This window comes from Canis lupus, chromosome 23 (genome assembly GCF_003254725.2).
Source record: "Canis lupus dingo isolate Sandy chromosome 23, ASM325472v2, whole genome shotgun sequence".
NCBI classification, from domain to species: Eukaryota; Metazoa; Chordata; class Mammalia; order Carnivora; family Canidae; genus Canis; species Canis lupus.
The window spans coordinates 27,594,419-27,608,883 of NC_064265.1; the positions used below are offsets into that span (position 1 = coordinate 27,594,419).

General features: G+C 38.8%; 1 pseudogene; it reads left to right on the forward strand.

Moving 5' to 3' along the window:
- Positions 1-3,462: 3,462 nt before the first annotated feature.
- On the forward strand, positions 3,463-4,522 carry LOC112660959 (cyclic AMP-dependent transcription factor ATF-4-like; annotated as a pseudogene).
- The last annotated feature ends 9,943 nt before the right edge of the window (positions 4,523-14,465 follow it).

A 14,465-nucleotide genomic window follows, 5' to 3' on the forward strand; every position in this document is an offset into this window, starting at 1 on the left:
TTTCTCTCAAATAAATAAATAAATAAATAAAATCTTAAAAAAAAAAACACAAATCGGTTTTCCTACCGTGGCACCTGTTTCCTGGGTGTTTCCATTCACGAGTCTCTGCTTTGGTAAGCCTTGATTCTATCTGTCGCTCTAATCTTGAGGGCAGCAGTTTGCCCTGCATCCTCACTCATCTCTTGTATAGATCCTAAAAGAGAAAGTTATTTCAGTCTTTTGAGTTTCTTTCACTTGTTAAGATAAAGCTGAGACTTTTAATATCCTTACATGTGCCAGAGAGGGAAGTCTCATAGTGATCACCTTTTGCCTTTTCAATGACCTAGTTAACAATTTTTTAAAAGATTTTATTTATTTATTCATAGAGAGAGAGAGAGAGGCAGGGACACAGACAGAGGGAGAAGCAGGCTCCATGCAGGGAGCCCGACGTGGGACTCGATCCTGGGTCTCCGGGATCATGCCCTGGACTGAAGGCAGCACTAAACCGCTGAGCCACCCTGGCTGCCCCAACAATTTTTATAACTTCTCTCTGGTACAACAACTGGTGGAGCTCCAGCATCCAGTTTTAGGTGTTTACCTAAGAGAAATTAAAGCATCTGTCCATACAAAGACTTGCGCACAGAATTCATTGTAGCTTTATTCATTATAACCCAAAACTGGGAACAACTCAAACATCCGTCAACATGAAAATGAATAAATAATTGTAGTACACACGGAATAGTATTCGGGCATAATAGAACAAAATACTTACATACCAACAATATTAATGGATTCCAAAAGCCAGTAAAATAAGCCAGACACAGAAGGCTCATACTATCTGACTCCATTTACATTGTATTCTAGGAAGTATAATGATAGAAAAAATATCAGTGGTAGCCAGAAACCTAAGGCCAGTGTAGGGGATTACAAATGGACACAACAGAACTTTCAGTGGTGTTGGTAATAGTCTATCTTATTGATTACATAACTATTTATTTTTAAAACTAACTGAATTGTACATCTGAACTTTGTGAGTTTTATTTTATGTTAATTATACTTTAATTTTAAAAGTTATACCTGAAATAACAAATAGAGATTTTTTTAAATGCAATTTACAGTAGTTTCAAATATATGAATTACTTTGGCTTAAAGGTCACGAGAGATATACAAGACCTGTATGCAGAGGGCTACAAAACATTGCTAAGAGAAATTAAAGATCTAAATAAATAATGAGATAACTGTGTTCGCAGATCAAAAGATTCAATCTTTTTTAAGATGTCAATTCTTTCCAAATTGATCTATAGATTTAACAGAATTCCAATAAAAACTCTAGTAATTTTTTTTAAGATTTTTATTTATTTATTTATTCATGAGAGACACAGAGAGAGAAAGAGAGAGAGGCAGAGACACAGGCAGAGGGAGAAGCAGGCTCCATGCAGGGAGCCCGATGTGGGACTCGATCCTGGATCTCCAGGATCACGCCCCGGGCTGAAGGCAGACACTTAACCACTGAACCACCCAGGGATCCCATCTAGTAATTTTTTGAATGAAAATTGACAAACTGATTCTAAAATTTATGTGGAAATGCAAAGAATCAAGAATAGTCAAATTAAATTTGTTAAGAACAAAACTAAAGGACTTACACTATCTGACTTTAGATTTATTATAAAGCTACAACAATCAAGAGAGTGTGGTATTGGCATAAAGATAGACAAATCAATGAAACAGAAGAAAGAATCCAAGAATAGACATATATATATATATATATATATATATATATATATATATATGAATATATATATTCAATTGATCAATTGATTCTGACCAAGGTGAAAAGGTAATTCATATGAGAAAGAACAGTCTTTTCAACAAATTATGCTGGAATATTTGTATATACATATGCAAAAGTAAATATTAATCCATACATTCTATTATATACAATGATTAATGACAAAGAGTATAGAGCTAAGTGTGAAATCTAAAATTATAAAACTTCTAGAAGAAAATAGAAAATCTTAGCGACCTTTGGTTGGGCAAAGATTTCTTAGAATACTATAAACACAATCCATAAAAGAATTTGATCAATTAGATTTTACCAAAATGAATAACTTCCGTCTTTGAAAGATGCTGTTAGAGGATGAAAAGACAGGAAATAGCTTGAGAGAAAATACAAATCACTTATGTGTTCATGTTGTGGAAGAAAATATTCTTGCATTTTTTTCTGACTATAAGGTCTAATTTTTCATCACTTATTGAGAGATTTGTTATTTGCTCTTGATAAACACTCTATTATGCTGAACAAATTTACTCATATTGTAATTTTAACTAGAGATTTTATCAAAAACAATTGATGGATTTTATAAAATCTTTTTTTCTTTTTTTTTAATTTTTAAAGCACGTGTTGACAAAGCTTTTACTTATCCATTTCTGCACCCTTTCTCCCCCCTTCTCCATTATCTATCCTACTACTAGCTGTGTCAACACAGTAAGGATTAGTGGGTAGGGGGAGAAAAATAAAGGCTCATAAATTACATTTTTAAATTTCATAAATAATCTAATTCTGCAACAAAATAAACTTTAAATCCGCAGTTTTTCTGTTGATGGAAGGCAGAAGCTGTGAGAATGAGCTCTTTTGTGTGCTGCAGATCTTAAAGAAAATGGTTCTTGGTCCCACAGCAAATGCAGAGCATTTTATATTGAGAATTTTCTTAACTGGGAGAGATTGTTCTTTGGTGCCCACCTAAGCTAATATTCTGTGCTATTCGTATTTTGAACAAAAACACCTATTCCAGAAATAGGTCTAAGTCTGCTTGGCTTGTTGAAATAAAGGCTGAAAATAATTGCTTTACCCTGAGTGAAGCAATGCTAGAGTCTCCTTGTTGAACATTGCTGTGCTGTATGGAATCCATCATCTGCAAGATAATTGTCAATTATGTGGTGGTGTTAAAGAATTACCAGGAGGGATGCAAACTGGTGCAGCCACTCTAGAGAACAGCATGGAGCTTCCTCAAAAAGTCAAACATTGAACTACCTTTTGATCCAGCAATTGTACTACTAGGGATTTACCTAAAGGATACAAAAATAAATTGGAAGGGATACATGTACTCCGGTGTTTATGGCAGCATCATCAACAATAGCCAAACTACAGAGAGAGCCCAAATGTTCATGGACTGATGAATGGATAAAGAACATGTGGCGTTTCTCTTCCTCCCGTCTGTAAATGCAGATCCCTCTGGCAAGTGCATGCCTTCCCTCCTCCAATCCCACAGGATCGGAGGCTGCCTTGGTGTATTAGAGGCAGCGGTGCCTGCGGGCAGCATTGGCCTTTGCAGCGGAGGCAGCAGCACCAGGCCCTGCAGTGGCACCCCCTAACCCCCTAGCGGCTTAAGCCAATGGGCTTTTCATAGCATCCAGCAGAAGCATCTCTGTAACCCACAAAGACACCTTCTAATGAAGCACATTCCTTCATTCCAGTCCTGCCACATGGCTGAGATGAGTTTCCTGAGCAACGAGGTGTTGGTAGGCAACTCCATGTACCCCTTCGACTAGTTCGGTTTAGGGGCTGAGGAAAGCCTAGGTCTCAGGACTAGCTGGAGGTGGCCAAGCACTTTAAACCTCATGGGTTCTCCAGCAACAAGGCTAAGGTGGGCTCCTCAGAATGGCTGGCTGTGTGGATGGGTTGATCAGTGCCTCAGACAATCGCAAGGAAGATTCCTTCTCCAGAGCAGATTGGATGGTGGAGAAAAGGGATCTGAAGGGGTTTGATTTTGATTCTCTTTTCAGTATGGATGACCTGGAAGCCATGCCAGATGAGCTTTCGGCCACATTGGATGACACATGTGATCTCTTTGACCCCCTAGTCCAGGAGACTAATAAGGAGCCCCACCCCCAACCCCAGACTGTGAATCCAATTGGCCATCTTCCAGAAAGTTCACTAAAACAGACCAGATTGTCCATTTTGCCTTCTTTGCCTTACTGCAACCACTTCCACTCTCCCCAGGGGCCCTTTCCTCCACTCCAAATCATTCTTTTAGTTTAGAGATAGGCAGTGAAGTGACTATCTCTGGAAGAGATAGAAAGTCAGACTCTACTGCTTACATTATCATGATCCCTCAGTGCATAAAGGAGGAGGATGCCCCCTCAGATAATGATAGTGGCATCTGAGTCCTATTTTGGGTTCCCCCAGCATAGCCCTTCTACCTCTAGGGGCTCTTCAAATAGGAGCCTGCTGTCTCCAGGTTCCCTCTGTGGTTCTGCCCGCCCCAAACCTTATGACCCTCCTGGAGAGAAGACAGCAGCAAAAGTAAAGGTTGAGAAGCTAGATAAAAAGCTGAAAAAAATGGAGCAGAACAAGACAGCAGCCACTAGGTACCGCCAGAAGAAGAGGGCAGAGCAGGAGACCCTCAATGACAAGCGTAAAGAGCAGGAAAAGAAGCATGATGCTCTGAAAGAGAGGACAGATTCTTTGGCCAAGGAGATCCAATATCTGAATGATTTGATAGAAGAGGTCTGAAAGGCAAGGGAGAAGAAAAGGGTCCCTTAGTTGGGGTAGGGGACACTCCTGAGTGTGTGTGCTTGTACATTGCCTTCGCTGAAGCTGTATGTTGTAATAAATAATTTTGTAGTGAAAAAAAAAAGATGTGGCATATATATACAATGGAATAGTATTCATCCATAAAAAAGAGACCTTGCTGTTAGCAATGATATTAATGGAGCTATATTATGCTATGTGAAATAAGTCAGAGAAAGGCAGATACCATATGATCTTACTCATATGGAATTTAAGAAAGAGAACAGATGAACATATGGTAATTCAGGAAAGAAAAAAAAAGGTAAGAGGAAAAAAGACTCTTTTTTAAAATATATTTATTTATTTATTCATGAGAGATACAGACTGAGAGAGAGGCAGAGACATAGGCAGGGGGAGAAGCCGGCTCCTTGCAGGCAGCCCAATGTGGGACTCGATCCAGATCCTGTGATCAGGACCTGAGCTGAAGGCAGGCACCCAACCGCTGAGCAACGCAGGCATCCCAATAAAAGACTCTTTTTTTTTTTAAGATTTTATTTATTTATTCATGAGACACACACACACACAGAGAGAGAGAGAGAGAGAGAGAGGCAAAGACACAGGCAGAGGGAGAAGCAGCCTCCATGTAGGGAGCCCAATGTGGAACTTGATCCCAGGACCCGAGGATCACGCCTTGGGCCGAAGGCAGGCACTAAACTGCTCACCCACCCAGGGATCCCCCCAATCAAAGACTCTTAATGATAGAGAACCAACTGAGAGTTGTTGGAGTAATTGGGTCATTGGTATTAAGGAGGACATTTATTATGATGAGCACTGGGTATTGTATGTAAGTGATGAATTACCAAATTCTACTTCAGAAACCAATACTGCACTGTAAACTAACTACCTAAAATTTAAATTTAAAAAAATTACCAGAAATGTTGGGGTATCATGGGCAGTACATATCCCTTTCAGGTGATATAATTTGATGATTCTTCTATTAGAGAAAATCTTTCCCCAGCCTTTGGAAAGAAAAGGTGTTTATGAAATGTTTGCTCAAAAATGAGTGAACTCAACTCCCTTCTCATAAACATGTTTTATGAAATGGAAGCAAAAACATAGTCCCACTTTGTTGGCGGATGAGAAGGATAATAAAAGATTGGAAGTATTAAAAATCTCACTTTCTATGCCAGGAATGTCACTCAGTGTGACTTCTAGGGTACTCCCACTCTTCAGGGAGCAGAATTCTGCCCTTTTCTTTCCATGATTGACACACAAATGTTGGGTAATTTCAATGGACCAGGTTCTTTTCTAGTTCCTATTAGGCATACACTGTGGGCAGAGGGGGAGGTCTAAAACATGCGGGTGAATGGACTTCATTTTCTCTTTGAAAGAATAGAGTTAACTGAGGCAGAATATGACTGGCTTAAAGCCTCCCCATGACACAGATTATAGAAGGAATGGTAGACATGCTACCAGAGAAGTCATGCCCCAATGAGTTGGGAAAATAAATTCGTTTATTTAACAAGGTCGCAAATTCACTGGACTTTTGGTGGTCTTTCTTAGTAAAACTCTAATGGTTTTTACTCTTTTTTGGCAAGCTGGCAAAAGCTTCCAAGTTAAAAAAGACACATAGAAAATGGATTTTGGATCAAGGTAGTTCCGCATTTGAATCCTGCTTCTTTCATTAAACACCTGTGTGGTTTGAGGAAACTTACACAGTGTTCCAAACCACACCAGTTTATCGTAATGCTCATGTCCATTTCCTATATTTTCTGGAAAAATTAGGTGACATAAAATATTATATTATCTAGTGTGCCTCATACAAAAAATATACTTGATAAATATTAGTTATTATTATGAAACACCAAAAGATGCTAAAAATAAGACATTTTAAAAATATGAAACCAGTAATAAAGACAATTAGTGTTCTAGGAATTCAAAGAAGGAATTTACCCAACATATCAATTGGATTATTTTCTGTGATAATGCTGCATAACAAGCATCCCCCACAATCTCAGTGGCTCAAAACAGCAAATGGTCAGTTCTCATTTATGAGTTTTGACTCGAACTCTGGTCCAGTGGATCTTGGCTAGACTCAACTGGATTGGGCTGGATTTCAGGCTTGGATTTATAGTCATAGCTGCTCAATGGCTTTTCATTTAGCTACCTGAATTATGCTCATCTAATGGCAAAGACTTGAATCTCCAGGAAGGCTGATTAAACTCCATACCTCTTAAAAATTTGACTTAGAACAAGTACTGTCATGTTTGCTTATATTTCATTGACCAATATATGTTACAGGGTGAAGCCCAAAATAGATGGAGTGAAAAGAATGTATTTCTTTCATAATGAACTTGGCAAAGTTGTGGGAGGAAGAAAAAATCATGAACAAATATTGTACTCTATCACTCCAAAGAAGGTCTTCCTAGAGAAATATATTCTGAATTCTACATTAGTGGAAAAACATTCATGAATAAGCAGAATAGGACAGAATTCATAAAAAAGGCTTTCAGGCAAGAAATACAACGTAAGTAAAGGTACAGCTATCAAATTCTTCATAGCATGTTCAGGCGGAAAAATGAGAAGATAAGACTAACTGAACCTGATGACTCACATTTATAAAAGGTGGAAGAAGTTTGAAGGGCACCTGGGTAGCTCAGTTGGTTAGGCATCCTACTCTTGATTTTGGCTCAGGTCATGATCTCAGGGTCATGAGATTGAGCCCCACATTGTGGGGATGGGGGTTCAGCATGGAGCCTGCTTGGGATTCTCTCTCTCTCACTCCCTTTATCTCTCGTCACCCCTGCCCCATGCACACTCTCTCTACCTCTAAAATTTAAAAAAAAAAGGGGGAAAATTGGAAGAGGTTTGAAATTAGTATGGGTTACAATGTCAAAGATCTTGCAGAGTTTCTTATGGAAAGCACTAATAAACACTGAACTGTATTGAATCACATAAGCAATAGGGATCAATGGAAGATTATTGAGAAAAAATGGCATATTCAAGGCAATATTTTACAAATTTAACCTTGAATTGGATCATAGGACATACTGAGCAGAAAATACATTCAGGTCAGGGAACCCAAGAATCAATTGCTGTAGAGGTTTAGGGGATGAGAACCCAGAGTAAATGTTTAGAGGATAGAAATAAAATAACCAATATTTCAAAGAAAAGATTGAGAAGCTCTTCTACAAAGTGTCTTTTTTTTACTATGGATAACTAAAACCCGGTTTGGACTAACTAAATGATAAGAGAGATTTCATTGTCAGGATATGGGGATATCTCATAGATTCCAAAGTCAGGACTGGAGCTAGATCTCAGAAACAACTGGGATCTAATTTTGAACTCCATCATGTATTTTCTCTATTTCTTATTTCTGCTCCTCCCTCTGTTTGCTAATCCTCATTATTCCTGTCTCTCTTTCATAAATGCTCTTCAACTTCTCCCATCCATGAAAATCTGGTCATTGAAAGCTCCCAAATTTCAATCTAAGCACCCAGAAAGGGAGTGATCTAAGTTCCCAGTTCATGGATGAATGATTAGGACCATATGGATCAGTTTCCATCTCTGAGCCATTGAATAGTAGATAGGAGGAAGATCTTATTGAATAAATATTGCAACGCTAGTAGAAATTATGTAGGTGGGGGAAGGAGGGCAGTCAAAATGGGATGACAGACGGACAGTCTGAGTAAGGTCTTCATGCTTGATAGCTGCCTATCTTTGTAGCAGTCAGTCAAAAATGACTTTAAGGTTTGAGTCTGGGAGAATACTGGTAGCTCCTGGTGGCACTGCTGAATTTTGGGAAAAGATTGTAAGCTTGCTTGTGGATACATCAATATTGAGATGGTTGTGGACCATGCAGACAGAACTGTCCAGTGGACAGTGGGAGATGTAGAACTAAAACCGAGAAAAGCCCTGGGTGTTAGTGTTCTCATGCTCACAGTTGAGAGATGAAGCCATGAGAATAGAAGAGCATGCAGGGAAAGCAGAGCAGAAGTTCAGGGATTAAACTTTGTTGGGTATGGCCACAGGTAGGAGGCTAAAGGAGGACATAGAGTTAAAGAAGAAATAATGTCACAAAATGTGGGAAGAACACCTAGTGGGTATGGTGTCCCAAAGTAGAGGAAACTTTCAGTGGTGAGGTCAACAAAATCTAATACCACATAACAATTCAGGAAGATGCAACCCGAGGTTTAGCAGTTTAGATAAAGAAAGAAGCAAAAATAATTGTTGCAGTTAGGATACTCTCAGTAGCAAGTTGTAAAAAACTGACCTAGTTGGCTGACTCAAAAAATATATTTATTCTCCCAGATAACAAGAAGTTCTGGGAAGAGAAGTCACAGGCTATAAGCTACAGACGCTCAATACCATCATCAAAGTCCCAATTTCTTTCTATTACTCTGCTCTATCATCTTCAAGCTAGTCATAGGATGGCTGCTGTAGCACTAGGCATCTCATTTGAATATGGTAATATTCAGAGAGGGAAAGAGAGTGTATCTTTTTATTTTTTATTTTATTTTTTTAAAGATTTTATTTATTTATTCATGAGAGACACACAGAGAGAGAGAGAGAGAGAGAGAGAGGCAGAGACATAGGCAGAGGGAGAAGCAGGCTCTCTGTGGAGAGCCCAATGTGGGACTCGATCCCAGGACCCCAGGATCATGACCTGAGCCGAAGGTAGATGCTCAACCACTGAGCCACCCAGGTGTCCTGAGAGTGTATCTTTTTAAAAGAGACATCTTTTAAAAGATTTAGACCTTTCCTTGTGTGTTATTGGCCAGAAGAAGGTCACATGCCCACTGGCAAGAGGAATAGGACCACAAGATTGGCTCAAACTTGTGAACTGGCAATAGGGTCAATTTCCTGAGTATAATGCCTCCCATAAACATGAATGAATGAGTATTTTTTAATATGTGGCTTTCCTCTAAAGAGATGTTATGGGAACAGTCAAAATGCCCTTGAGTTTTTCACTGTATGATTACTAGATGAGCAGGATCAGTTATTACTTTCTTTAAGTACCCCTCTTGTTTTGTGGGGGTGGTGGTCAAAGTGAGATGTGCCTGTCCAGCAGAGAATTCTGCTCCTCAGTCAGTCCTATAAAACAGAGTTTCAGAACTGTCTTCTTGGGCTGTTGAAAATTAGACTCAAGAGGACTTTACCTGTTCAGAAATATAAAATTTGATCCTTGACCTTGACTGTTTGATTTTCTTCCTATCTATAAATTCTCTCCCAAGTTTCTTGGGTGGAGATGTGGGTTATAGTGATAGGAATCTCACATGGTGTGAGCATAAATTTCATTTATGTCATATTTTTTACTCAAAACTTTGGGAAGCATTTGGAATCTTGTAAAAACTTTTCTAACCACAACAGTAACAATGAAAAAGTCCTAATCATTGGACTGAAGACATTGTATAGACTTATGTCGTGGCCTTGGACTTACGTGGTGGCCAGAATATCAAAATGCATCCACTTGTATACATGTCCCCTTCTAATTGTTTCTTGCCTCAATCAGTTATGTTGTTTTCTTTTTAGGGAACTAATGCAGCATAGTTCAGAAATTTCAGATGTATGCAGCTGGGATAACTGTAGTGAGTATGACCTCAGGATACTCTGCTCATGTATGACTTGGTGATTTAATATATACAGTGGAATTAGCATGAGGATTTGAATCTTCTCATTATTCTTCAGAGACATGTTTATAGAATTATCATGCTGTGCTTGGTATGATTATGTTTGGTGGTTCAGCAATAGTTAAGAATTAAGATATGTAAACATAGATCTGAGTTACGCAATCAAAAAGGGAATCAGTTTACCAAGTAAATGAGCAGAAAAGGAAAAAAAAAAGTAAAATGAACAGAGAAGGACTCAGAGCATCTGGCATTTCCTTTAAGCCTTGTACTTGATTTCCTGTAGGTCTATATGGTTTTCTGGAGATTCTTGCCATCCAGACTAGGTTTATTTGTGAGGCAGTAAGAATAATAAAAACTCTAGAGATTTTCAAGGGTGTAGGTAGGAGTTACGGGATTCATATAATGGAAGACGTTTCAAAATGGTGAGATGAGCTTGTGCTGCACAATCTTTTATGCAATAGCCCTAGAAATGATAGAAAAATAAACAAATAAACCAATCAGTAAATACATATACTTGCAAATATAAATGGAAACTCTTGAAAAACCAGAAGCCGTGAGAAATTTCCTAAAATGAAAGTTAGATATTTTCAAGTTAAGGAGGAAAAGCACAGCCAGTCCACTTGTGGGAAAACATTACTATGAAAGACAGAAGAAGATCAAGAGTGACCATGCTGAATGAGATAAAAGGTAGAAGCTATAAGCACCAAGAGGCTCAGGGACAAATGACAGGGTGATTAGTTGGGTATTTTAGGGCTAAGTCCCTAGAGTACTTCTCTATCTTGGGCCAGGCAGAAACATTGGGCAATCATGCTGCTCTAGGTACCTGCAGTGGGTATGGGGGCTTATCTTTCAGAAATAGGGTCCTGAGGGGTAGATGATACTCTGAAAAGAATACTGGAAAGGCCAGCCTCTGAAGCATGACTCGGAGGAATGCTCCATTCCTCACCAAATATTATTGCTTATTTTTAAATGAGAAATTACTCCAAGAGGAGTAAGAGTTTCAGTAATTAAATACAACCAATATTTAAGTGGATGATTAGTCATTATATTAGCCAACTTTCTTTTATTGAGTGAAATACAACTAATTAGGCCAATAAGAGCTAATTCCTGGTCAATGTACATGTCTTGAGGGAAGGACAAAGTCTTAAGGATGACTAGAGCCTGGAGCTCTAATATCCCAGGACGTTCTCCTTCCTCCTTGCAGTTTCTCTTTCAATAACCTCATGTCCTGCACACTCTAGGCAAAGGCAAGGAAAATTTCAGTCCAGAATTCTGTTATGTCTAAAATATTCATGTTCTCTCTCATAGAGGAATGCTTTGCTATAAAGACCTTTGTTATTGGGTGTGAAATCATTAATTATTGAGCTCCATATGTTCTGCTAAATGTGCCATTTCCACCAAATGATGGGGGGAGGCTATAATAAATGACTTTCAGGATGAGACTACAGATGAGTGCAGAGGAAAGTAGTATTTATTGAGCATCTACTATATGCTGGGCACTGTCATATTAGACATAGGTGACATATCTAGACTTCACAACAATCTGTAGCATAGATATCCATGTTTAGTTGATTGGAAATCTGACAGAAAGAGATGAAGTAACTTGCCCCAAATCATGCAACCAATAAAAAACAACTGGGTTTTAAACCAAGGTTGATTTTGTTCCAAGGATTAAGCTCTCAACCACAAAGTTAAGACATGCAAATATAGGTTTTCGCTGAAGTCTTATGACATTGCTGTGTGGCAAGCCTATCTCCACCATTTTTAAGTCATATCGCTATCAGACTTCATATTATAGTTCAGAAGGTGTTGCATTAATGAGGATAACATGTTTCCCACAAGAGCTTGGAAATACACAATAAAATTGCTATTCTTGTTCAACAGGATTTTTAAAAAGATATTTTACCATATTTTCAATACCTTTAAAATCAAGGTGGGGAAACAAAACTGAAATTGGTTTTGGGTTGTTTTCAAAGGCTCATTGCTATCATCCTTGCTAGATAAGTTATGGGAATTTGTACTTTGAGATTTTAGACTTCTTCTCACTGTAGGAGCCCAGGGCAGGCTGCCCCTAAGTGTGTCACAATAGCATATTGACTAGCTTGAATTAAAGCCACTTGGGAAACAGCTAGTGCAAGGACACTAGGAAAGTCTGTTGGCTTAGTTATTAATATTGCATTTTATTTATTAATTTTTCTACCTACCTACCTTTTTTGTCTACCGGTAGACAGGCATGACAGAGTGACATTGAGCCATTTGGTGAGAGCTGTGTTTTCTTTTTTCCCCATCTTTTAATAATTCCAATTGTATCAAGGAGAATCATATTCATTTAAATCATCTCCCATGCAAAATAATCTTGTGTATTTCTGGTAGTACAGGTTTCACATTTTTTTGGAAATGCCACCAGTAATTCTCAGTGGGAACTAAGGAATGCAGGCTAAAACACAATTTGATATGTTATCTCATTATTTAAAACAGTTGCAAAAATCCCAGACTGCAGAGGTTGGGTTAATGAAAAGCAAATATGTGAAATCTCGGAAAATATTATTCTTTCCACAATTTTGAAAGTCTGGATTCCTTTTCATTTATCCAATAACTTCCTTTTCTAGAGAAAATGGCCAGTGAAGCCAAAGTCAGATAAATGTAGTTTAAGTCCAATTAGGCAATTTTCTGTATTAGAAATTAAAAACTTGGCGATTTTAGGGCATTAATTCCTTCAAAAGTTTAGCTTAAAACTCCTGCTTTCTAAAACAAATTAAATGAGTTTAATGCATTCTTAGGAAAATAATGTAGTTCTCAATAGAAGACAAATTTACACTATACTTTCTCAAGGGAAAAGGCTTTTTAAAATTTTAGAAGCAAAAGAGAAGGAAGTGTTGAATTCTGTGGAAAAGGCTGTAGATCCCTAAAATCACTTTTGTGTCATATGGTGGCTGAAAACTAAATTGGAATCATATTTTAAGTGAAAACATTCCTAAATAATGCTTTCCAGAAAGGTTACTTAAAAAAGCCAGCTTCCTTTGACTCCAATGCTAGTTGAATAGTGTTTCACTAATTGTGAAGAAAGGGTCCCACCCTTCTCCTGAAGTGCAACCGGCTTCCTCTCCTCCCTGGGGATTTTACTCTGGGTTGAGAAAGAAGGTTCAGGTTATAAATCTCTGCACACTGGAGGTGCATGGACACAGCATGAGCAAGGAATCCACTGGGGCCAAGAAGGGAATGTGAAGTGGAAGCGTCATTTGTCCCCAGGACTCCAGCTTTCAGAGCTTCCAGCCTTCAGTGTTACTCTCTGTGTTTCACTCTGATGGCCAATGGTACATTCTCCACTACAGTCTGAATAGAACCAGACTCACTGATATTAAAGGTTGGGTCTTGGGCTGGCTGAGGAGTGCATCTCATCCAGAGAGACCACTCTATGGAAACTTGAGGTTCTTTTCTGAGTGTGTTCTAGAAACAATGATGCATGGCATCATATGAGGAGCAGAGCCTCCCATTTTCCCCGACCATTCTGCTTTTATTGGGTTATGTTGGTTCTCATTACATCTCTTGGAGAACTATTGAGGTGGGTCATGTTTGACAGTCAGAACAGGTCTGGTGGGTGATACCAGGGATGATCAATACTCACAGCACACCTTCCCACCCCAACACACACATGTGCAGGGCCCTCTTAGTAGAGAGGAATTAAGTAAGCAGGTTGTGGGACTTTGACCCTTGTGGTCTGGGCTGAGACCTGCTCCCAAAATTGAACAGAATTGTATTCAAATCCAGGACTTCAGGATGATCTGTACAGAACACCCCATAATCCTGACTGTACTAAGTGGATTCCAGAAGTCCAGAACATCTTTGGCTTAGAGCAAATACACCATCTCCTGAGGAAAACCATTTCCCCTCTTGTTAGTAAAACAACAACAACAACAACAACAACAAAAACAAGTTATTAGCTCCCATTTGTATTCCTTTTGTTAAAAAAAAAAATGATAAAAAAGGGGAAAAGTCCTGAGAGCCTGCATTCAACTTCCTTCTCTCCATCCTTCCAACCCCATCCCTTCTGAGAAATACTTGGAAGCTTTCTAATTTACTTCGCAGTCCCAGAATCAAGCAGCCTAGTGCTTCAGACAGAGGTCCACGATGAGTGAGGGGGAGCTCCCATCTCTTGTGTTTCCTCTTGGCTTTTTATTAAACTCTCATCAGTGTGAGTGATTTCAGCGTGTCTCTTCATCAGCAGCCAGCACCGACAGACAGAGACCCAGGGCACCAGCTGGGAACATGTGTATGTATAAAATCTCAGCTGCGAGTACATGCCCAGGAAAAACATGCAAACCAGCCCTTACGTCTAAGAATCGGCA